Raw genomic sequence first — 23,801 nt, 5'->3', positions numbered from 1 at the left:
TTATTCCCGTCAAGAAATTGGTACATTTCCAGGGATCCCTGGGTGGCGCAGTGGTTTGGCGCCTGCCTTTGGCCCAGGGCACGATCCTGGAGACCCGGGATCGAATCCCACGTCGGGCTCCCTGCATGGAGCCTGCTTCTCCCTCTGCCTGTGTCTCTGCCTCTCTCTCTCTCTCTCACTATCATAAATAAATAAAAATTAAAAAAAAAAAGAAATTGGTACATTTCTGTGCATTTACATTTGTTTCTTGAACATGATTTTCCTGATGTCTTAAGAGAACTCATAGGAAGAGTTCATATACTGATAGGATAATAATCAATGAATGTCCAAGTTCAATTAGAAACTGAATAATTCCAACAAGTCGCTTTACTTTCAACACATTATTTTGACCACATTATTTTGACCTAACTTTCTTGAGTCCACGCCATCATGGTGTCCGTATTTGACTTGACAGATATGTAATTGTATTCTGTTAGATGGTTTCTAAGGAAGTTGGTTACTGATTTATTAAATAAGTATTAGACATAAAAATAAATATTTTAAGGCATTAGGAGAAGACAGTGAACAAAAATTTGTGGATGAGTAAAGGCGAAAGAAAGCCATATTGCCAGCTGTCTTTCTGACTATATTTTAATCCAAAAGACTATATTTGAAATCAGGCTTCATGTCTCAATTGGTAACATTTCTACTTGAAAATATTCATTGCATTTGGCTTACAAGTATGAAATGCAAACATACTTGTATAAAGCAAATAAGTTTAATTTCTGTATTTGTATTAATGACATTTGATCAAGGCACAGGAACTGTTAGTAAAGAATGATTCACTCACTATGTTCTTTTGAGACATAAATGACAGTAAAGTCATTAATTGTTGAGATGGTCATTTTCTTTGAGACAGAGCATTTGATTAAAAGACAAGCTAAAGAGAAGAAATGCCAATTAACTTTTTAGTTATTTGAAAAATATTGAAAATATACATTTTGACAGATATTAAATATTTATTTTAAATCAAAAGCCTTTTCTTTAAACATACATTAATTATATCTCTGGTGTTATTATTCAATTATTATGCAAAAGCAATTTTCTTAAATATATTGTTGTATTTTTGCTATTTAATCCAGTGCAGTAATATATTTCCTCTTGTGGAATACACTGGGTCTTCTTCTGATGGGATAAACTGTGCTTGAATATGCTCACTATATCATACATTATTTATTCATCTCAGTGTTCAGCATAATTTTTCTTGACAGCCTTTCTTTCGTTTGAAATGTTATGTAACAAAAACAGCAGAACCAATTGGCATTTGAGTTTATCCCTCTATTCCATATGCTGCTGGATGAAGAGGGAAATAAATGTGCATATGCTGGGCACATTTCAGCCACAGCCTCTCTTTTCTCCAGTACATCAATTTCTCTTCTCACAGAAATAATTTCATAGGAGACTGAACTTCTGTTATATTATATATGACCACTGAGATGAATGTCTTATACAGTAGGAGTCAAAGGATAGCCAAATTCAAATTTACCCAGATTGCTGCTTAAATTTAATCTGCTTTATAGATATATGTAGATTTAGAAAGGAATATGTATTTTTCAATTTAAATATAAGCATTGGATGATTTATGATAGATCTTCAGCTCAAGTAGTTTATAAAGAAATCAAATAATATCAACATGCATCAGACACTGGGACATATCCATCCAAAAATCCCTGCAATTTGCTCACACCTAATATATGTCAGCTAATAAACTCACACTAAGTTAATGGTTCCCCCAGCAGCAGACCCTGAGACAAAGATTTGAGCACAAGGAGTTTTTCTGAGAAGTGAGAAATGTATCTCATTTGGCATCCTTGTATCAAGGTCTGATACACCTGAAATTAATATAACATTGTATGTTAACCATATTGGAATTTAAATAAATAAATATCAATAAAAATTATTACCTGAGAAGTGATCCCAGGAAACTAGTAAGGGGTTGGAAAATGAAGCAGGCAAGCAAAGGCAACCAATGAAGCATGAGTTTCTTATCAAGTAAGTTACAACTTCAGGCAACCAGTGCTCAGTCATACTAGGGAAGTCCAGAGGTCTATTTGGAACATCTACCTTAGAGTTATTCGATCCAAGTATTAGGGAACTTGGAGTATACATATGACAACTACTGGGTGGCACTTCTAGCCAGCCGTGCTCTCCACTAGAGAAAGCAGCAGTCGGAAATAGGACAGTCTGCATTGCAGTGGTTATTTTGCAGAGCTCTATGTGGGTCTGAGAACTTGCATTTCTAACAAGATCCCAGGTGATATTGATGTGAACCTCACACACTTTGCTTGTCCCTGCCCTAATCATTTCTGTGTTTATCATTATTACCAAAATCATTTCTGTGTTTATCATTATCATAACACACTTCTCTTGGTAATAATATAGTCTTCAGATAAAAGATGTTGAAATGTTGAAACACATTTTCAATCTAATTCTAATTGGAAGAGCTAAGCAGAGGAAGTTTTATCGACCTCTGAAGAAGTCAGACAACTTAGGAGTAGAATCTGGAATCTTCCACCCATGGCTGAAAATTCTATCATATCATTTTGATTGACATGTATTGAAAGATGGTTGTTTATAGTTTGGACTCATAGGTAAGGGTTAGATTGATAGGTTTTCTGAGTGGGATTTTGGATTGCACTATGAAGACTTATGCATATAATAATGTTTTCCACTCTTCCTCGGTCACTGATCTCTGCTGCATCATGGGATATTTTCAACTTTTACTTGTTTTATTCTATGTGGTATACAATTAGACAAAATGGCCATGTCTTTAAAATATAATTCAGAGTTCTTATGTTTTTTCCTTTTTAAATTATTTTATAATATAATTGGATGTGCCATGGAGAGTAAGGGGAAAGAGACACACGTGGCTCCTTGATAAAATTAAGTGCAGTCACCTGGACAAGTATGCAGAAGGACTGGAGTTTAATAATGTCTGATACTTCTAGTCTTAGGTAATTCCTACTCTGTGACACCAAGATAAACTCTGTTGTGCTATTATTACATGTTGATTATAACTTTATCTTGCTTCTTAGCATATAACATCATTGTATTACACTTCAGTATCCTCCCACTAGTCTGGGGATTCCTTGAAACTCGAGCTACATCGCCTTCATGTCTCTATGCTTAGTATTAGTCACAGTGCCAGGTACGTGGAAGGGTACTCACCACATTTTAGTTAGTAAAGGCCCAAAAATGAGTAAATGTAGAGACTGAGCCATGAATCAGTGGCATTTGCCATCTGGTCCAGTACTGCAAGTATCAGGTTGTATTCCATGATTTGGGATTATGGTAGCTCTCTGGATGTCCAGGTCAACCAAGAACCAGAACAGATTTGGTAGAACCTACTAGACTTTCTGTCCCCAGTAGCTTTTCTTGAAGACATTTATTCCTGTGTAAGTAAGGATGCCTATGATCTGTCAGAAGGGCTTTTAGTCCTCTATATTGAATAATCTGAAGAAATCATCCAAGTTTTTGGAAGAAGCCTTGGGGTTGTACATGGCAGGAGATTGTTAGTTGATGGGGAGGTGGAGGCAGAAAGTAAGATGTAGCTGACTAGCTCAGTCTTGTTATCTAAGCAGAAGATAAAGGAATCATATTTTGTAATTGATTTTCAGTAAGACTTAATTGCAGTCACCCACTGGTGTCTTTACAAGAGTAACTTCATTATAGCCATACACTATAGTTTCTCTATATACACTTTTAATCCAGTGATAACAAGAGAAGAAAGGAGGGATTTTTTTTCATGCCTGAATTTTCCTTGCAGAAGAGAAATAGAGTGATGGAAAGTAATAATGCCCCTGGATCTATAACTCTAGCTCCTTCTCTCTTATAGCTAAAGTACACAAGATTTATTGTTAGGATTATTCTCTAATGCTACTTTAAATTCATAATAATCAAATAAGCAACTTTAAGAAATCATCTTTTTGGTATAAAAATGGACTAATAAGGATGAATCATAAATAAGAAAAATACTTATAATATCTACACGTATGTTCAGCATTCACCTAAACTTAATGTAAATTGTGCAACATAAATTATACATGTAAGAATGTATTGGGTAGCATAACACTAGCTACTGTGACAAATAGTACCAAAATGTCACTTTCTTCATACTTTTTTTTCCCATTTAACAAAGTCCAGTGTGGGTGTTTCTGGTTGGTGGAGAGCATGCTTCCACATGCTAATTCAGAGGACCAGGTTCTTTTCATAATTTGACTCCACCATCCTCTAGGGCCTTGCTGGAAAAGGGAAAGAAACAGTAGAGATACCTCATATACCTCTAAAAAGTCCTACCTTGACCTCTAGAGGCAAGAATAGGCCAAAAGGTAATCTCTGGGTGCAAAGATATTAACAAGGGTTTGTAAACATTGCCCCTGCCTAGGCAGTCCCATGCAGACACAGCAGACTCCATAGAAGGAAGAATTTATTGGGGCATAACTAGTCATTTATCAGCACTATAGACCAAGATAATGAAATTTAAATCTGTTATACCTTGAATGACTCTAGAGTGGCTGCCACTTGTCTAAGATTTCAAAGATAAAGTCAATTGAGTAACCATTTTGTGTTCCAAATCAGCAGAACCCTTGAAAAAAGAGATCCATCAGCAGGAGGATCTAGAATAGAAGACTTGAAAAAGACATTTTTAAGAAAACACCTTGCAATTAGGTTTATCAGAGTTTGCATTCCAAACCCCATGGGTTTAGCACATCACATCACTACAAGTTGGCAAACGAGGAAATGAGAGAATAGGGAGGCATCCCAAATTATCAGGTAAGTGCCTTCCAGAGGACCTGCTTGATTCAAAAGCTAAATGAAGTGTTTTTCCCTTCCCAGTGATTGGTGCCTTATCTAAGAATCAGAACACCAGCACAATGTAGTTATGTCTCAGTTTATTCAGCAGAGGATGGAGGCCTCTCCCTGAGTACAGAGGCCTCAGCAGACTTTTAGATCAAGTCCAAAAACACACCCATGGAATACATTACCCAGATATTTCAGAGGTTGTGAATTAAGCTACACAGTGGAATTTTTTCTAGCGTTTATTTATTTGTTTTATTAGTAATCTCTGCACCGAATGTGGGGCTTGAACCCATGAGTCCAAGATTAAGAATCACAGGCTCATCTCACAGAAGCAGCCAAGCACCCCAGACCTGCACAGTGTTTTATAAATTTCTAACTTAGACACCAACACTGACAAACCAGAAGATTTAATATGAAGATCCAGATAGCTAGCTTTTTTCGAAAAATCTGATGTAGGAACATCTGGCATACACATGGCAGCAATCTAGTTGGCAAGATTGAGTGGCTGATCTTTGTAGCTGAGGAACACCCTCTGTGGTATCTATGTTCCTGCACAGCCCCAGCCACTCATTTACCTTTTTACCTGGCCCTGTGTCAGTTTGTTCTCTGAGAAATTCCATCATAGTTTCCAACTTGGCCTTGGATGGAGAATTCAGAAATGACAATCAGACTTCTCAAAACCCCTGAGGCTAGGAGAACAAATGTCTAGTTTATTCTCAGATCAAGTTGGAAACAGCTAACCTAAAACCACAGTGATATAACCAGAAGACATAAATATTATATTTAGAAGGAGTGACTATATAATTAGGAAATACTCACTCCCTAAGAATCAAAATCAATTATCCTGATAAAGCCCTAGCACTGCTAACCACTCTTGAAATATACATTTATAAAAAGAAAAAGAAAAACCAAAACTAATTTTAGGTGATCAGGAGAAGGGCGTTCTCCAGGGACATGGCTGAGTTCATTCCAGGACATTTGACACAGCCTGTGTCTTGTTTTTTTAAATTCACAGACTTTAAATCAAGAGAGAGCGTTTTTAGCTAGGGCTCAAGATGGATAATTACTGATGTTTGTTAAGTCCTAAAAAGGGTTAAGGCAAAAGTGTGTGCAGATGAGGAGACTCTGCTCCAAAGGACCCGCACAAAGGCAGTACCTTCCATGAGAAATAGGTGTCAGTGACCACTTCTGGAATGTCTCAAAGGATCCCAGCCCAAGACCCACCCCAGAGAATGTTTTGCTGGAACTCTCCCTTATCTGAGATGGCTGTGTGCACCATCTGCACTATAGACATTTGTTTCTAATGTGACTCAGTATAGGAATTGAAGTCATAATGTAAATTCAATTCTTCCCTGCTGGTGGTATTCCACTTGATTGAAAAGAAATACATACTTCATCTAAAAATAATTAGCCTTTGAATGGCCTTTATTTCAATTGACTTGAGGCTTTTTATTGATTCTTTCAATAAAAGAGAGAATAAGATTAGAGAGAATAAGATTCTTCTGGTTTGGTCTTTTTTACCCTCTTACCAATGGGCCTAGATCATCCTTCACTCTTATGCTCTTGCTACTTATAGTGCAGCTAATCAGGAGCTACAAATTGATGACCTGCAGACTAAATCAAGCCTTTTATTTGACTCTTGGTACATGTATACATTTTTAAATTTGAGTGTTTAACATGAAATACTATTCAGTTGACCATAGGTCTTGATATTTCTCTACTGCCTTATAGCAAATCTAATTCACAGATTTATGTTGTTTCTTGGGCCCCATAGATATGTGAATTTGGAGATTCTGAAATTACTGAACATGTATTAAACTAGTTAATAAATGAAAACTCCTAAGAACAGTGCCTGCCACATAATAGGCACTTAGTAAATTATAATTAAATCATAGTTATTTTTAATGTTCTGTGTCTGTTTGCAATGTACTAGCAATATTTAGTAGATCAGTTCTACCTCAAGAGGTTTTTCTCTTTTTTTTTGTAAACTAGAATGTTTTTCTTCTTCCGATTTTTTATTTGCTTATTCCTCCGTGTAGTATATGACTCTTTATAGAAATAATCTGATTAAATTAGACTGCACTTAATGGCAAACAGGAAAAGAGCCAGCTGACCAAATAAACAGATTCTAAACTGAAGAATTACTTAGGAGGGGGGTGAAAAGCCAGTGTCTTTTAAGCATGACAGATACAAATAGAAAAACCCAGTGAAGGCTTAGAAATAGACCAGGCTAATTGCAGCTGGGTGAGAGTCCTTATTGTTTCCATGATCCTGTGTCTTTTTACTAAAAGGGCAGCATGTCAGTAAGACCCTATGCTATGGAACCCCTCCTCATCGTCACTTTTCAGTAAAAGACACTTGCAGGAATCCCTGGGTGGCTCAGCGGTTTAGCGCCTGCCTTTGGCCCACAGCGCGATTCTGGAGTCCCGGGATCGAGTCCCACGTCGGGCTCCTAGCATGGAGTCTGCTTCTCCCTCCTCCTGTGTCTGTGCCTCTCTCTCTCTCTATGTCTGTCATAAATAAATAAATAAATCTTTTTTTTTTTTTTTTAAAGACACTTGCAGATTATTTTGTGAAAGCAACTCTAAAATCCTAGACATGCCAAGATAATTCACTGGAGTTATTTGTGATTCTTCTCTCAACATGCAACAGATTAGTTATTGAGATCATCACAGATTCTGTTTTTACAGAGTGGGGGTTGGCTTAGAATGGTGAGATGGAGCCCTCAATTAGGTGTCAAGAGTTTGGTGTTCAGATCTTGATTTTGCACTAAACAGCCTGAGTTTCAGTTTAAAGAATGACAATTAATAATGAGCTAAATGTGCATTCACTCAAAGTTATACAATTAGTCTCTGAACTTCTTTGGCCCAGAGCACAAATCTTCAGAGATTTAAACCATCTTTTGGTATTTTAAGTACCGGGGTAACTTTCAGTTTGGCAAGATGTCACTGAAATAGGATTACTCATTTTGGTAAAATAAAAATTTCTTTCCTCATTCGCCATCATTTTTATTTCCAGCTATGATAGACGCCAGCTGAGTTGCCCTACAGAAAGCATTTAACTAAAAATAGAAAACACCTAGACCTTAATGGTAGGCACCTATAAGGAAAGAGTACTCCAGTACACACATAAAAATTTCAAGGCCTGGAACACATACATTCATTGAGATGAAGTGGCTTGCCAAGTAGCAAAATGATTACCTCCAGTACAGTATAATTTGCTTTTAGATGCTGAATGGTGGTGGTACATATACAAAGCAGCAAGAGTATGGCTCCTTGGACATGACAAATAATTCATCCCATGTCAAGGCCCTAGAATTTCATGCACAATTTTGAGAGAAATTGTGGAGCTTATGGGGGAAATGCTACGATAACACTGCATAAAAACACAAAACTTCACTGCCATGCAATTATAAATATTTATTTAGTTCATAAATTTGCAGGATTCAGCCACACTGGTTTGAGTATGGCTGATCTTAGCTGGGCTTGTTCATACATTTATGGTTAGGTATGGGTCAGGTAGGTAACTACTGATCTCAGCTGAACTTGTTTACATATCCGAGTACCAGCCACCTGCTGGTTGATCTCAGATGATTCAGGCTGTGTGACTGGGATGATGGGGTGACTCAGTTATGTTCCATGTGCCTCATCCTTTACTAGACTAGACCTGGCATGTTCCCATCACCAGAGCAGAATAACAGGAATGAAAACTGAAATGCACAAGTGCTTTTTCAAGCCTTTACTTGGGCCATGTCTGCTAATACCCTATTGTCCAAAATAGGTCACATGGCCACCTCATATTCAAAAGGTAGAGAGCATCCCACACTTTATTTAGTAAGAGGAACTAAAGGTCAGAAGACAAAGGCTGTGGATACAGAGGGAGAGAGGTGAAGCACTAAGGCCATTGATCCAGTCAGTTTACTACAAAGAGGAATCAACTAGGTTCTGGTGGCTAGCTTTACTATTAGCATGCTATATCCTTGAGAAAGCTACTTAACATCTTTTAGCCACAGGTTTATTTATACTAAGTAAAAGGAAAAGGTTTGACTATCTAATTTCTAAAATCCCTTTCCTATACTACTAAGTCTTGGAGGGGTTGATAATATATTTGGTAATGTGCCTCTCAGAGGTTTCTACAGTAATCTCTAGACCTGTAAGATGATTACAAAAGAAGTTCTGTAATACATCTTAAGAATCAAAGACGGTATAAATTCTGGGTTAAGCTAGGATACTGAAGCATTTCAAAAGAGATATATTGGGGAAAGGACAATGAAGAAAGAATGGGGATGTAGCTAGGAAACAAGTCACAAGAATCTGATTATGTTTTTTTGCTGTATTAACAGCATATTTCCTCCATGGGAAATTTCATTGAGTATATGGGTACATAGAAGAGTTGACACATAAGATCTATGTCACAATGCATTTGGCTTTTGATGTGAAATAAAATTTAAAATGCAAATGCAGGGAACCCTGGGTGGCGCAGCGGTTTAGCACCTGCCTTTGGCCCAGGGCGCGATCCTGGAGACCTGGGATCGAATCCCACGTTGGGCTCCCGGTGCATGGAGCCTGCTTCTCCCTCTGCCTGTGTCTCTGCCTCTCTCTCTGTGTGTGTGTGACTATCATAAATAAATAAAAATTAAAATTTTTTAAAATAAAATAAAATGCAAATGCATGTAGGGACTATGCTTGTAAATTACATGATCTCTAGCTTCTGTCTTTCCTCTTTTGTTGATTCAGTATTGGGATCTACTTAGCACTTAGTATTTGGGTCCACTGCCTACCTATTCTAGATCCCTCTATCTTTCATCTCTGCAGACTTAACCCTCATTCTGCCTTCATGCAACAGCCTCCAACACCTTGAATCAAAGCCTAAACATTAGCAACCTCCAGAGTTCTGGAGAGATGAGATTTACAAAGAAAATCCTATTATATAAATCAGCCTTGAAATAATGTTGAGAAGGGTTACAAAAAAGGAACACTTTGTTGGGATCCCTTTGTCTAAAGTGGTACTATTCAGAAAATGGTCCTTAGACGATGCAACAAGAACATCACCCAGGAGCTTATTAGAGATGCAGAATCTCACAACCCGTCCCAGATCTACTGAATCAGAATCTACTTTTTTAACAAAATCACCAGGTACAGGCAGCTTGGGTGGCTCAGCGGTTTAGCGCCACCTTCAACCCAGAGTGTGATCCTGGAGACCAGGGATCAAGTCCCATGTCGGGCTCCCTGCATGGAGCCTGCTTCTCCCTCTGCCTGTGTCTCTGCCTCTCTCTCTCTCTCTCTCTCTCTCTCTGTGTGTCTCATGAATAAATAAATACAATCTTTAAAAAAATTTTTTTAATAATAAAAAAATAAATCACCAGGTACTTCATATCTACATTAACCTTTGAGAAGCACGGATACAGCTTTCCCACCTTGTCACTTTTAACATAGAGCCATCTTTTAAAGATATATTCTCAGTTGCATGCTGTGAGGTACCCTCAATTGTAATCTGTGGTTAATTATAGATGAAAGAAATTGGTAATGATTTAATTGTTATATATTAGAATATATATGTTCTTGTACTGTACGCCACTAAAAAGAGCAAGGAACAAGGAAGTTGTTCTTAGAAAACTCCATCCCCATAGTAAATGTCATCTACCATATGTGCCACAGGTTGAAGGCTGAAAACCTCTGCCCTAGGCTAGTGATAATATCAAGAATGTTGGCAGATACTACAAGGCCCCCAACTTTTTAAGTCTCATCTCTTCTACAAAGTATTTCCCATATCACTTCAAGGCTATATAGTACAATCTTCATTTTCAACATCAATAGTATATTTTGTCTTAGAACCCATTCAGCTCAACTTGTTATTTTCCCTATACATATTGCTTATCACCCCCAACAGATTCTAAATTTTTCATTGTTCACAGCACCAAACAAAGGGTCTTGTACTAATTAGAGTGTTCAAGATATCATTTGTTGATATACTTTTCAAAATCAACAATAGCCTATCACATAGTCTAAAAGAGAGATCCAACACATCCCATAATTGTGCTGTGTTGACCCAATAATGATTCAAATGACATAACTAGAAAGAACAAAGACCACTTAGATGGGGTTCCAGATGTTCTCAGTCTCAAGTTATGTTTTTTCCTCTCTCTTAAGAAATGAAGTTATACAGAGTTAATAAGCAAGTACAATATGCTAATCACTTTAGTGTGTATGATCTCATTTACAGCTTTTAACAACAACCTGTGGGAACTGGCATTATTATCCTCATTTTATATACGAGGAAATTTCAATTCCAAGATAGTAAATGAGCTGCTCAAGGTCATATCTGGAAAATGCATTTACCTTTCATGGACAGAGAATCTTATCTATCCCTCAGTAAATTATCAAACTGTATAGATCAATGACAACAGTTTAATTCATGATTGTCTTCCTAGCCCTTTAAAATGGACTCTATTGCAAGTTGGCATTTGTTCAAAAGATTATTTTCCAGCAAATATAACTGCTTAAGAAAAATCTGCCAAAAATATAGGCATGCAGCATCATCCAGGACTTGATTAACAATTTCAGGAATTTCCACCCATTGTAAATTAACTATATTCCTCCACACTGGCATGAACTATCCAATTTATTTCTGTTTAGGTCTGGAATGGTTTTCATTTTGACCTAGAAATACACTCATCTCACCTTTTCCTCATTTCCTTTAGATTTCAGTTGCCAATGACAACCTGAAATTACAAGGTTAAATAAATGCTACATTTTGCTTGAGTGGTTTATAACTTTGAACTTTGAGTTCACATTCAGTGGAAATTGTTTATCTATAGGGATCATCACTGCCCTGCATTGTGGCAAATCCAGTCTGAATTTGCTGGGCATTTGCAGGGACCTTATGGGTTTCATACATTTTTAAGTTTTGGCTTTGATTTATTGGAGCTGGATACCCATCTATAAAGATACTATGAATTTGGAGACTGCACTCCCTCATGGTGCTGGTTTAGGTTTCTGATTCTCATGGTTAATGCTTTTTCCTTCAGTGAGCCCCATGAATTGCTAGCTTCTACACCTTTTCCCTGAGATTATGAATTGAGTTTTCCCGATCTGCATATGAAATGTGGAAACCAGTGGCTTTCTGCAGAGACTACAGTTTTACCATTTCAATAACCCAAATTCATAGGCTTTCTCTCTCATTCTCTTAGAACATTAAAACTCCAGTTATCTAAGATTGAGAATCCTTTCTGCCACCCTCAGACCTTTTGGCTTTGAGTTCCTTTGTTATTCCTGTGGTTTCCTTTTCTAGTATTAAAAACTCAGTTGTCAGCAGCTCCTGAGTGGCTCAGTGGGGTTGAGCATCCAACTCTTGGTTTTGGCTCGGATGATGATCTCAGGGTGGTGGGATTGAGCCCCAAGTGGGGCTCTGCACTGAGTGTGGAATCTGCTTGAGATTCTTTCTCCTTTTCCTCTGCCCTCCCACTTATGCATGCTCTCTCTCTAAAATAAATAAATAAATATATATTTTTTAAACTTCAGTTATCGATTTCAATTAAATGTATATGTTATATTTTACTCAGCATTTCCCTCTTTGGAGTAGAAGAAGGAATATCCACTCAGACATTTTGACTCAAAGCCCCACTGCAATTTATTCTAAAGAAATTTAGAGGAAAACAAATAAACCAACATAATCTGTAGTGGTTGGGATATGTAATGTGGTCCCATTTTCCCACATGCGATTTTCCAACAATCCCCTGCTAACCTGACTGACTTCCCTCTGTATCTTTTATACAATCCTGTTATTTCTATTCTTGGTTGAAGTAAAAATTCATGAGATTATTCTAAAAATAAGATGAGTCTACAAGGTGGCTCAGGCTGATTTTGAAACCACCCATTTTGTGTGTGTATTTTAATGCTATTCCCACTGTTTTCAGTAGCCTCTTAGCTGATTGATGATGTTGAGGTTAAAAGACCTGCATTAATTCTTCATAAAATTTTCCCACTCTGTTTATCTCACGCCCAGTGTTTTGCACTTTTCTGTTTGGTTTTTAAAAATATTTGCTTTTATTTTGGAGTGCTATTTTCATGCTAAAAACAAAATAATCACATTACCATAAAAATGAGAAATAGAAAAAGTAAAAATACTCAGTCCCAACACAATTTATATTTTAGTATTTTATTTCAAAGTAATTCTATATTCTTAGAAAATATTCTCATGGTTGTAATCATACTACATATAAAACTGTTTGTAGACTTACTTCATTTATCACAGTAAAAATTATGTTCCCTTATTTTCATAGCCATTTATTGTTTTACATTTATTGGCTGCATTCCATTTCTTTAAGCTGAAGCCTTATGTTTTCTTTTATAGAAATTCTATTTTATTGATGTTTTTGCTGGGGGTTTTGGGGAGGAGATTGCGGGGTTTTTTTTGTTTGTTTGTTTGTTTGTTTGTTTGTTTTTGCATGTTTGTGAGTTTTATTATTTTCCCTAATCTTTAGCAGTAAATTTTTTTAGCAGTAAATTTTAAAATATCTTGAGCAAGATAATTTCAGTACCATATTACCACATGCATTTCCCAAAGGCCAGAGATATTTTTAAAAGGGTTAAGAGACTGTGAGGAATTACATTTTCAAAAATACAGCAGATATTTCCAGAGAAAGAAAAAGAAAGTGAAATAATAAAAAGTGTCTAATGAGAGAACAAACTGAAACATATTTTTGTATGTGTATCAAAAGTAATGTAACTATACAAATAACAATTATTTCAAGTGAACTTTTGCAGGGTAATATAATTGTGCATCCTTGGTGGATATATTCTGTGAAAAACAGAACCTCAAAAACGTCTTAAGCTTCACATGGTTATTTTACTGTTAGGTCACAATATTGAAACTATTTTCATATTACTGAAAATGTAAAGCAAATAAGCAAATATGATGTTGCCAGAAAGCAAAATATACAAAATTAGTTACAAAATATAAGAAACATAGAAATATAAAATCAGAGAAATTGAGACAAAATTCTATCGTGTTGCATTTAAATTTGAGATGTTAAAATTAAATAAATAAATAATTATTTAATTAATTTGAGATGTTGGGGCACCTGGGTGGCTTGGTGGTTGAGTGTCTGCCTTCGGCTCAGGGCATTATCCCAGGATCTGGAGATGGAGTCCCACATCAGGTTCCCCACAGGGAGCCTGCTTCTCCCTCTGCCTATGTCTCTGCCTCTCTCTGTTTGTTTCTCATGAATAAATAGAATCTTTAAAATAAATAAATTAATTACTTAATTCAAGATGTCAATACATACTAACTATTTTTTCAGAAATACATGTCCTAATGTCCCCTGCAGGCCTAAACACCATGACAGTCTGGTAGTAGTGAGCACCTATAGCAGCCAAGCTTGGTTACTAAACTTCTCCAATAAAGGCTCCCTGGAAAAGTAGCTGACTCCTGGTCTGAGGCAGAGAAAGCACAAAGAGGTGGCTGACTTATCTTATTTTACCTAGAAAAACAAGCAAGTGCTCAAAATCTAATGAGGGCATGTCAAAAGGACCCAGGGTAATGCCCTGAAAAGGTTTCTGCTGGCATCATATGGGACAATTTGAGCTCAGAAAAGAATAATGACTCCAACTGATTTAAACAAAGGGAATAGGGGCACCTGGATGGTTCAGTGGTTGGACATCCACTTTCAGCTCAGGGCATGATCCCAGGGTCCTGGGATCAAGTCCCACATTGGGCTCCTCACAAGGAGCCTGCTTCTTCCTCTGCCTATGTCTCTGCCTCTCTCTATGTTTCTCTCATGAATAAACATATAAAATCTTTTAAAAAAGACAAAAGGAATAAATAGAAATAAAAATATATTGCCTGTAGTCATTTTCAAAGAGAGAGAAGGAAAAGAAAACTCACTTGCTAACTTTTGAAATTATCATTGCTCCAACTCCTTACTCAGAATATTTGTGAAATCAAAGGAAGAGAATTAAATGCGTACTCTGCCTTTTTTAGGAGGAACTCTGGTTCATCTCAACGTGACAAGGGAAAGCTCTTCCTTACAGAAGAATACTAGCTAAATAAAAAAGAATTAGAAAATTGCCATTTACCCTTAATAAGATAGCGAGAATCATCAATTTCATGAAAGTGTGCTAAAGAAACTTTATATGCATTCAGAGTTTTACCCCATAGAATAATTACCAATAGCCAAAGGAAAAATTGTCTTGACAAAGTTGAAATCTGGTATTTACCACTTTTAGGCAAGTGATCAAATTTAACATTGCTGATAATGCGACCACCTGATAATAGGACTCACAATACATTAGGATAGGAGGTATAAAAGAATACCTATTGAGTCTTCTTGCCCAAATAAATGTTTAATCCCCATCTAATCAAGCTTACAGGCCTAACTTCTAATTTACAGAAAAGGCAGGTTTTCTTGGACCAATTTAAATGGCACCCCAAAGAAATAATCAGACAAATTCAGAATGTGGGCATTCTCTCAGAAAGTTTAACGGAGGGCACCTGGGTAGTTCAGTGGTTCAGCGTCTGCCTTTGGCTTAGGTCGTAATCCTGGGTCCTGGGATTGAGTCTGCACTGGGCTCCCAGTGGGGAGCCTGCTTCTCCCTCTGCCTATGTCTCTGCCGCTCTATAAATATATCTCTCATGAATAAATAAATAAAATCTTTAAAAAAAATTAAACAGAACTCTTCAAAAAATCCAAGTCATAAAAAAATTAAAACTGTTAATAACTCAAGTGTTAAAAAAAAAAAAGAGGAAGACATCACAATCTAATGCAATGCAAGAACTTTGAATTCTGGTTTTTAAAAAAGCTAGAAAATTTGGGAGAGGTAGCACTGGGAAAATTTGAACATCGACAGACGTTGGGCAACATTAAGGAATTACTATTAATGTCCTTGACATGATTAAGGTATTGCTGTAAGTAAGAAAATATCTTTATTTTTAGGAGAATGGTGTAATGTCTATGGATCAAGGGTTGTGATATCTGAAATTTATTTTCAAATGATTCGCCAAAATAATAGAGTGATAGACAATAAAAATGTTTACATGTAGCAAAATATCAAGATTATTAGAGTTGTTTTCAAGGTTTTTGTGGTTGTCGCTGTTATTTTGTTGTGGTTTGTTTTTGTTTTTGATGGTGGTAGGTTTTGTTTTTGCCTCTGCAAACAATGCTGCAGTAAGTTTGGTGCTTCTATCCTTTTACGTTGGTGCTTTCATTTCTCTGGGCCAGATTCCCTTCCCACGTGTGGATTTGCTAGGTGAAAAGCTATGTACATTTTCCTTCTTGTAAATATTATAGATATCAGATTATTGCCTAATGTTTGAAAATGTCCACTTCTCCCCAGATGTTATTGCCCCTTTAACAAACCTTTCTTTCCCCTACCATTATGTCCCTTAAAAAATGTACTATTGGATATCTCTTATTGTCAAGGAGAGTGAGCGATTGCTCAAATATATATTGGATATTTGCACTTCTCCTATGAATTGCTTGAGGTTTGTCCACTTTTTCACCAAAAAAAAAATATTATTTTCACTTAGATAAATACAGTGACCCTTGAACAACATGCATTTGAATAGGTCTACTTAAAAATGGATTTTTCCCACATAGTATTATAAATGTATTTTCTCTTCCTTATCATTTTCTTTAAAAACATTATTTCCTCTAGCTTACTTTATTGTAGGAATACAATATGCAATGCATATAACATAAAATATGTGTTAAAATATGTGTTAATTGTTTATGTTATTGGCAAAGCTTCTAGTCAATAATAAGCTATTAACAGCTAAATTCTGGGAGGAGTCAAAAATGAGACTTGGATTTTTGGCTGTGCAGGAAGTTGGCAGCTTTGTCCCCTACACTGTTTAAGGATCAACTGCATACCTAGTAAATTTTTTTCTTTGTAGCTTACAGTTTTCCTGTGTTGCTTGAGAAGGTCTCTATACTCTATGATTATTCAATTATTCACCCAGATTTTTTCCTAAGATTTTTTTTTTTACTTTGTGTTTTATATTAAGGTCTTTAATATACTTCATTGGGCAAAATGACTTGAGTTGGACCAAAAGATCTCCCTAAATCTTCTATCTCTGTCTGTGCCTTTGCTGTAGCAGGTTTTTCTTTGTTTTGTTTTGTTTGTTTTTTATATTTTAGCAGTTCTTCTGTCCTTGGTATTCCACTTATCTTATTATACTCTGGTTTCAGTTTGTTTCCTTGGAAAGTTGATATTGATTATATCTCTTTACTAACTCCATAACGTGCCTTATTTTATATTTATGCCACATTTACATTATATTGAGTATTCTCTCCTGTTTGCAAACTAACCTTCATAGTAACTTTGCTTTCTCCTGTGTCTTCACTTACACTAATGAATCTGAAAACTTTGCATAACTAGATAAAATCTCTTCCTTAATTTTTTTTAAGGCAGTTGAAAAAAATGTCAGAGGCAGAATAGCATCCCAAATGCAAAAATCTTGGACATTATACTCAAGCAGAGCTAAAACCATTTGAATTTGACTGTGTTGCATTTTCCTGCTTAACTACCCAGAGTTCACAGAAGCTATGAGTAGGCAACATCTTTTGAAAAGAAAGTTAACTGAGAAATTTAGAAATTGAGTCCAGATAGTCAAATTAGAAAACTAAGCCCATACTAAAACAAACTCTGGGGGCACCTGGGTGACTCAGTTGGTTAAGCATCTGCCTTTGGCTCAGGTCATGGTCTCAGGGTCCTAGGATCTTGCCCCACATTGGGCTTGGTGCTCAGCAGGGAGTCTGCTTCTCCCTTTCCCTCTGCACCCCCCTGCTGCGTGTGTGTGCTCCTGCACTCTCTCTCTCTCTTAAATCAATAAATAAAATCTTTAAAAAAAAAAAAAAAACAAACTCTGACAATGCTCTTATTTATTAATATTTGAATGTGATGTAACAATTTGCCTTAAAATTAGAGATTAAATTTGACCATATCTCCCTTCTTTTTTTGCCCATTTCTTAAAAATAGATCTTATAAATTTAAGAGCAAGCAAGCTCATGTTTGTTAATGTTATAGAAAAGGTCCATAAAAAGCATATTCTCCCAAGTCAGATTTTTCATGAAGATCTATCAGTCCTATGGTGATTTTCCCTCAAGAATGTGTTTTGGATTACAGCAATAAAAAGATGGTGCCAGCTGAATTAAATGAGTACTTCATGGAACCAGGCCATATATGACTGTCCTTTGAATTCCTCTACTATATCAGGTAGTTATTGCCGTAATACTGCTGCCTAACAAAAAACCCACAAAACTGAGTGGCATAACACAGTAAGCATTTCCTAAGCTCATAAGTCTATGAACTGGCTGGGCAACTCTGGTCTGAGTCAGGCTCAATTGGCCTCAGTAGCCTTACTCAAATCTATGTTTAGCTGGTGGGTCAGCTAAGGGCTGGCTGTTATACAATAGCTTCGCTCTCGTGTCTGATAGTCATTTGAAGTGATGGAGAGGGGTATAACTGGGTCATATATCTCCTCCTGCAGCAAGCTAGCTTCTTCACATAATGGCTCAGTAAGCTTCCAACAGTGAGAGCCGAATCACATGAAGCCTTTTGAGGCCTAGGCTGAGAACTGCATGTTGTCCCTCTGACACATTCTACTGGACAAAGCAAATCACAAGGAGATGAAATCAGGAAGATGAAAAATACAACTCTCCTCTTTGATGAGAGACACTGACAAGACCAGGAGTACCAGGAGGGGTGAGGAATTGCTATCATTTTTGCAATTAACTTATCATTCCCTCAGAGCCTGTAGCTTGAGTTACAGAGAGTAGACACTCAATACTCAATGAAGATGTGAACCAGAATCTGGAAATTAGATGGAATAGCACTGAAGCCCAGCAGAAGGATGATCAAGAGCAAGCCTGGTGTTCCGGGGAGAACCATCTGAAGCTCAGAGTGGTGGAGAGGCAAAAGTAGGAGGGATCCAAACTGAAAATGCATAGTCAAACCAATCCCTGAGTTTTCTGGTCTAAACCAGATTTAAATCTGCTAGGACAGAAGTAGAAACCCTCCACAAGCCCAACAGAAATCATGAACATGGTTCGAATTGACTGCCAACAATAAAAAATCAGATCTTTCATGAAAATTTAAATTTCTGACTTTTCTTGAAAAACAAGTTTTGCAAACATTAGCTAGAGATGAGTTTCTGCTATCCCTTTAAAGAGCATACCCTCCCCACCACTCCAACTTATTTTCATGATTTGCCTGATTCCCCGCGAACATCTGAGTTTGTGACCCCTATTCCTAGGCTGGAATAATTCTAAACTCCTGATGAATGGAACTTTTTAGGAACAAATTCAGGCTTTGCTCTTCATATATTTTTTACAATGAACAAGTATTCCATTTACAAGAAACAAAAATAAAAGGATAGCTCTAATTTGAAATCTAATAATAAAGGCAATTTTGAAATTATTTTATTAATAACTGAATGATTTTTTTATAAGAATGAAATATGGCATGTAACATAAATAAAATTAATATAGTTAATAAATTATCTTAATTTATTAAAGTAGTTTAGAATATAATTACAAGCTATCAAACCCCATGATAAAAGAAGAGTCCACTAAAATTGTAATTTAGCCACAACTGGGTCAATAACCAAAACTTATTTTAGGGGCAACTGGGTGGCTCAGGGTGTGATCCCGGGGTCCTGGGATCAAGTATTGCATTGGGGAGCCTGTTTCTCCCCCTACCTGTGTCTCTGCCTCACTCTCTGTGTCTCTCATGAATAAATAAATAAACCTCTTAAAATTATTTTAAATAATTACTTAATTATTATTACTGTGATATTGTTATTTTTTATTTATTTTTTAGATCTAAAGTATTTTTATATATTTTTTATTGGAGTTCGATTTGCCAACATATAGCATAACACCCAGTGTTCATCCCATCAAGTGCCCACCTCAGTACCCGTCACCCAGTCACCCCAACCCCCCACCAACCTCCTCTTCCACTACCCCTTATTCGTTTCCCAGAGTTAGGAGTCTTCCATGTTCTGTCACCCTCACTAATATTTCCCACTCATTTTCTCTCCTTTACCCTTTATTCCCCTTCATTATTTTTTATATTCCCCAAATGAATGAGACCATATAATGTTTGTCTTTCTCTGATTGACTTACTTCACTCAGCATAATACCCTCCAGTTCCATCCATGTTGAAGCAAATGGTGGGTATTTGTCGTTTCTAGTGGCTGGGTAATACTCCATTGTATACATAAACCACATCTTCTTTATCCATTCATCTTTCGATGGACACCGAGGCTCCTTCTACAGTTTGGCTATTGTGGACGTTGCTGCTATAAACATCGGGGTGCAGGTGTCCCGGTGTTTCACTGCATCTGTATCTTTGGGGTAAATCCCCAGCAGTGCAATTGCTGGGTCGTAGGGCAGGTCTATTTGTAACTCTTTGAGGAACCTCCACACAGTTTTCCAGAGTGGCTGCACCAGTTCACATTCCCACCAACAGTGTAAGAGGGTTCCCTCTTTTCCGCATCCTCTCCAACATTTGTGGTTTCCTGCCTTGTTAATTTTCACCATTCTCACTGGTGTGAGGTGGTATCTCATTGTGGTTTTGATTTGTATTTCCTTGATGGCAAGTGATGCAGAGCATTTTCTCATGTGCTTGTTGGCCATGTCTATGTCTTCCTCTGTGACATTTCTGTTCATGTCTTTTGCCCATTTCATGCTTGAATTGTTTGTTTCTTTGCTGTTGAGTTTAATTAAGTTCTTTATAGATCTTGGATACTAGCCCTTTATCTGATATGTTATTTGCAAATATCTTCTCCCATTCCTAGGTTGTCTTTTAGTTTTATTGACTGTTTCTTTTGCTGTGCAGAAGCTTTTTATCTTAAGTCCCAATAATTAATTTTTGCTTTTGTTTCCCTTGCCTTCATAGATGTATCTTGCAAGAAGTTGCTGTGGCCAAATTCAAAAAGGGTGTTGTCTGTGTTCTCTAGGATTTTTATGGATTCATGTCTCACATTTAGATGTTTCATCCATTTTTACTTTATCTTTGTGTATGGTGTAAGAGAATGGTCTAGTTTCATTCTTCTGCACGTGGCTGTCCAAGTTTCCCAGCACCATTTCTTGAAGAGACTGTCCTTTTTCCAGTGGATAGTTTTTCCTGCTTTCATGAATATTAGTTGACCATAGAGTTGAGGGCCCATTCCTGGATTCTCTATTCTATTCCATTGATCTATGTGTCTGTTTTTATGCTAGTACCACAAGTTTTGATGATCACGGCTTTGTAGTACAACCTGCAATCTGGCATTGTGATGCCCCCAGCTATGGTTTTCTTTTTCAATATTCTTCTGGCTATTTGGGGTCTTTTCTGATTCCACACAAATCTTAAGATGGTTTGTTCCAACTTTCTGAAGAAAGTCCATGGTATTTTGATAGGGATTGCATTAAATGTGTAAATTGCCCTGGGTAGCATTGACATTTTCACAATATTAATTCTTCTAATCATGAGCATGGAATATTTTTCGATCTCTTGATGTCTTCCTCAAATTCTTTCAGAAGTGTTCTGTAGTTTTTAGGGTATAGATCCTTTGCCTCTTTGGTTAGGTTTATTCCTAGGTATATTATGCTTTTGGGTGCAATTGTAAATAAGATTGACTCCTTAATTTATCTTTCTTCAGTCTCATTGTTAGTGTATAGAAATACCACTGATTTTTCGGCATTGATTTTGTATCCTGCCACATTGATGAATTGCTGTATGAGTTCTAGCAATCTTGGGGTGGAGTATTTTGGGTTTTCTATGTTCAGTATCATGTCATCTGCAAAGAGGGAGAGTTTGACTTCTTCTTTGCCAATTTGAATGCTTTTTATTTCTTTTTGTTACCTGATTGCTGAAGCTAGGACTTCTAGTAGTATCCTGAATAACAGTGGTGAGAGTGGACATCCCTGTCGTATTCCTGATCTTAGGGGAAAGGCTCCCAGTGTTTCCCCATTGAGAGTGATGTTTGCTGTGCGCTTTTGTAGATGGCTTTTAAGATGCTGAGGAATGTTCCTCTATCCCTACACTCTGAAGAGTTTTGATCATGAATGGATGCTGTATTTTGTCAAATATATTCTCTGCATCTATTGAGAGGATCATACGGTTCCTGTTTTTTTCTCTTGTTGATATGATCTATCATGTTGATTGCTTTATGAGTGTTGAACCAGCCTTGCATCTCGGGGATAAATCCCACTTGGTCATGATGAATCATCTGCTTAATGTACTGTTGGATCCTATTGGCTAGTATCTTGCTGAGAATGTTTGCATCTGTGTTCATCAAGGATATTGGTCTATAATTCTCCTTTTTGGTAAGGTCTTTGGTTTTGGAATTATGGTGATGCTGGCCTCATAGGATGAGTTTGGAAGTATTCCATCTCTTTCTATCTTTTGGAACAGCTTTAGTAGAATAGGTATTAATTCTTCTTTAAACGTTTGATAGAATTCCCCTGGGAAGCCATCTGGCTCTGGACTTCTTTGATGACTGCTTCAATTTCCTCCCTGGTTATTGGCCTGTTCAGGTTTTCTATTTCTTCCTGTTCCAGTTTTGATAATTTGTGGTTTTCCAGAAATGCATCCATTTCTTCTAGGTTGCCTAATTTATTGGCATATAGCTGCTCATGATATGTTTTTTTTTTTAATTTTTATTTATTTATGATAGTCACATAGAGAGAGAGAGAGAGAGAGAGGCAGAGACATAGGCAGAGGGAGAAGCAGGCTCCATGCACCGGGAGCCCGATGTGGGATTCGATCCCGGGTCTCCAGGATCGCGCCCTGGGCCAAAGGCAGGCGCTAAACCGCTGCGCCACCCAGGGATCCCCTCATGATATGTTTTTAAAATAGTTTGTATTTCCTTGGTATTAGTTGTGACCTCTCCTTTTTAATTCATGATTTTATTAATTTGAGTCTTTTCTCTTTTTGTTTTTTTTTTTCAATTTTTTCTCTTTTGTTTTTAATAAGGCTGGCTAGTGGTTTATCTATCTTATGAATTCTTTCCAAGAACCAACTCCTGGTTTTGTTGCTCTGTTCTACAGTTTTTCTGATGTCTATTTCATTGAGTTATGCTCAAATCTTTATTAACTCTCTTCTTCTGTTTGGTGTAGGTTTTATTTGCTGTTCTTTCTCCAGTTCCTTTAGGTACAAGGTTAGCTTGTGTATTTGAGTTTTTTCCAATTTTTTGAGGGATGCTTGTATTGTGATGTATTTCCCTCTCAGGACTGCTTTTGTTGTATTCCAAAGATTTTGAATGGTTGTATCTTCATTCTCATTAGTTTCCATGAATCTTTTAAATTCTTTTCTAATTTCCCGGTTGACCCTTTCATCTTTTAGCAGGATGTTCTTTAACCTCCACATGTTTGAATTTCTTCCAAATTTCTTCTTGTGATTGAGGTCAAGTTTCAAAGCATTATGGTCTGAAAATATGCAGGGGACAATCCTAATCTTTTGGTATTGGTTAAAACCTGATTTGTGACCCAGTATGTGGTCTCTTCTGGAGAAAGTTCCATGTGCACTTGAGAAGAATGTGTATTCAGTTGCGTTTGGTTGTAAAGTTCTGTAAATATCTGTGAAATCCATCTGGTCCAGTGTATCATTTAAAGCTCTTGTTTCTTTGGAGATGTTGTGCTAGAAGATTTGTCATTTGCAGAAAGTGCCATGTTGAAGTCTCCCAGTATTAGTGTATTATTATCTAAGTATGTCTTAACTTTGGTTATTAATTGATATACTTGGCAGCTCCCACATTAGGGGCATAAATATTCTTGATTGTTAAGTCCACTTGTTGGATAGATCCTTTAAGTATGATATAGTGTCCCTCTTCATCTCTTACTACAATCTTTGGGATAAACTTTCATTTATCTGATATGAGGATTGCCACCCTTGCTTTCTTTTGAGGACCATTTGAATGGTAAATGGTTCTCCAACCTTTCATTTTCAGGCTGTAGGTATCCTTAGGTCTAAAATGAG

The 23,801-nt window shown here is 36.8% G+C and overlaps 1 protein-coding gene across 2 annotated transcripts in view; it reads left to right on the top strand.

Moving 5' to 3' along the window:
- The window catches only part of PLCB1 (phospholipase C beta 1), a 670,476-nt gene that overhangs the window by 638,310 nt on the left and 8,365 nt on the right, over positions 1 to 23,801 (top strand). The gene's annotated exons all lie outside the window — the stretch shown is intronic.

This window comes from Canis lupus, chromosome 24, assembly GCF_003254725.2.
Source record: "Canis lupus dingo isolate Sandy chromosome 24, ASM325472v2, whole genome shotgun sequence".
In the NCBI taxonomy this organism is placed as follows: Eukaryota; Metazoa; Chordata; class Mammalia; order Carnivora; family Canidae; genus Canis; species Canis lupus.
Note: the sequence above shows the minus strand (reverse complement) of the source record. Positions and strands in the feature narration are given on the sequence as shown.